Source organism: Taurulus bubalis (genome assembly GCF_910589615.1).
Source record: "Taurulus bubalis genome assembly, chromosome: 13".
Taxonomy (NCBI): domain Eukaryota; kingdom Metazoa; phylum Chordata; class Actinopteri; order Perciformes; family Cottidae; genus Taurulus; species Taurulus bubalis.
The window spans coordinates 21290952-21294057 of record NC_136601.1 but is presented as its reverse complement, the minus strand read 5'-3'; positions in this window follow the sequence as shown (position 1 = coordinate 21294057).

The window sequence follows — 3106 nt, the reverse complement described above, 5'->3', positions numbered from 1 at the left end:
CCCCCAAATACTTCAAATATTCGGGATCAGTGTCAAATACATTACACTGTGAATTCACAGTTTTAGTCGACATGTGGTGACCATATTTTTTTTTAAAGGTATATTTTGGGAGCAGTTGACAAGGACGGTAGACATTATTAGTTTGTATAATCAAATTACACTTCACTTCCCACACAGGTTAACACAACAATGACAGGAAGACAACAAAATTAGGAAGCACCGTTTCTCTCCCTCTCTTTGTGGAAGTGCTCTAGGAGGCCAGGGGTAGTTACACTTCCTCAAATGGTCAGTGGTTGAATTCTGAAAGGTCATGAAATCAATGGGCAATGACCCTTTTTGTGGTTTTTTAGCGTAGCTGGATTACAAACGATCCGCAAGATCCCACTTCTTCTACGAGTCATTTTTACAGCTACACAGGAAGTGGGAGTGCACTTAAGAAAATAAAAGCTTGCCGTCAGCGCCGGTTTGTCAGCATGATCGAAGTCATCATGAGCCTGCAGTGCTACAGAATGTGAAAAAAAGCAGTTTAAACCCTCCCTGAACTTTCAGGATTCAAAACCTTGACCAAAGCCACTGTGTTCACGTCCCAGCACAGGTAGTTTATAACCTGTGCTGTGTCCTGATCAACACCTCCTCCTCTGAAATCATCTCTGTGAGAATCCAAGCACATGGGACTCTCATCAGTGACGAAAACAGTCAATCCTTTTTCATATACATTTAGAAAGCACACACAATAGCAGCAATTGTAATTGCTGTAATCTCTGTTATTAATACAAGTTAACCAGGATTGTAGAGCTAAGCGTGTTGGTTGCCAGTGTGTCTTTCAGAACCCATGGTCATGAACTATGGTTAAAAAAAAAAAGGGACAGTTCACCTCAGAGTAAAAATACATAGGTTTCCTTCGGTGTGAGTTGCATGGATTTGGTGATATTGGCCAAAGGGATGTCCTGATTTTGGGGTGAACTGTCCCTTTAAAAGGTCGGTCATGTGTGAAGCTAAGCTAGCCAGCTGCTAGTGCTAGCTGACGCTTGAACTAGTGATGATGAGAGGGGCACCAATCTTCTCATCTAACTTCCATAAGCGTATTGACCAAAATGAGCTACCCTTCAATGAGCGGATATGTAGGATTTCAGTTCAGCTCATCTCGGCACCAAAAGCCTTCTCAGAGGTTCTCAAAGACATTACGGTAAGATGGGATTCAAAACATCAGCACACAGTAGTCACCATTGCAGTTGATACATCAAAGTGTGAATGGAAGAAGTCCAACTTAAGGCACTAGAACTGCTGTCACAGATGAACAATAATTCACAGATATCAGTTGTAAACCGAAGCATCATTTCGGTGTCATGCTTCAATTTTGGAGATGGAAAAAAAGAAAAGAAAAGAAAGCACCAGCTTCTCATGTGACGATGGCTAGACAGATCTGTTTTTTTCTCTTTTACAAATTGTGAAAAAAAAAGAATAAGCATGTAATTTAGTTTTAGGTGGATTTTCCCTTTATACCACCTCTTCACATCCATCTGGATTTGTCTCTGGACGCGATATGCCTTTACACTGGAGGGGTGATTTCATCCGACTAATGGCTTTTCCCTTTCCCGCCCAGTCCGAGCGCCATAGCTTCTTAGTGGTTGCCAGTGAGGATATCAGTAAACAACAGGGCGATAGTTTCAGACATGCTGGAGCCACGTTCCAACAGTACTGGCGTGTTTGTACAGATGTCTCTTTAGACAAGCATCTTCTAATGAAATTTAAGACTAGGGTCATTGTACAATAGATATAATGCAATGTTAATTTCTCAGGAAAATATTAAAAGATTGTGGTATTACACCGAAATCAGTTGCTCCGTTTTATAGCATTACACCACTTTGGCCCTTACAATACAAAATAATAAATGAGGATGACTCAACGTGACCCTCCCTGCACTAATACACGCAGGAAATAAGGGGACAAAAATGATAAAATACAAAGAACCCAATGACATGGAAGCATGTAAAAATCAAAACACACGTGTATAAAATAAAAGAGTTTGAAGGCAAAGCTCAATACTCTCTTGAGAGTTGCCCTTGCCATGTAAGAGCAGTCATGTCACAGACACCAACCAGCAAGGCCTCAAGACATCTTCAAACATCATCATTTCCTCAGCAATACGTTTGTGGGAAATTATCACACAAAAAATTAAAAAAAAAATGCATCACCTAGGGACCGTCTACCGATTAAACCACCAGAAGACTTGACTTCTGTGGTAACCCAAATACTCTGACTCAGTGTAAATACACACCGTGAGCCGGTCTGGACCGGTTCTTTCCCTTACTTCAAGTGAAAGTGCAAAATAAAGTCTGAATAAATAGTGAATAAACACACATAGGACATAACGGTATCTGAAATCCAGATGTTGCTCTCTTTGAGCCTGGAAGTATCTCAGCCGTAGAGAGGCGGCTGACGGCAAGGAAACCCAAAAATGGTTTTAGTCCAAAGAGCTGGGATTGAGAGCGTCCAATAAAACCCCACGCTGCCTGGAGTCAGCAGAGATCTGAACAACGGGTGGTCTGGGAGGGTATTATTGCTGATGTTTGGGGTCAAATGTTAAGTAAAAAAATAAAATAAAAAGACAGCCTTTGGAAAGTGAGCAGCTCAACATCTCTTTTTGTGAAATGTAAACAATGTCACTGCATTCATAAATAATGCCAAAATAATAAATAATAATGTCTGAATGGAACACAAGAACAAGAGCCTGAACGCACGCCAATGTAAAGGTTCAGTCATTTGTTATTCAGCTGCACGATGTGTGAGTCAGACAGGGGCACAAGGGAAGGAAGACTGAATAGCAGCCAAAAGAAAGGAAGTTAAAGTTATATGAACATTAAACACATCTTCTGGAGATGTCTACACTCAGTAACGGGCACACCAATTAATCTAGTCAGTACTTTCATCGTTAGTGAGGCAAATCCATTGTTTGGTCCCTCATGGTGCTTATATGTACATTTAAAGACAGAGAGTGGTTTGTCTGCGTTCCAGAGGAAGAGCATGAACTACAAAAATGGACGAAGGCCATAAAAGGCAGCAGCCTGGACAAGTGGAGTCACGGCAGCAGTTTGTTGTTGAGCAC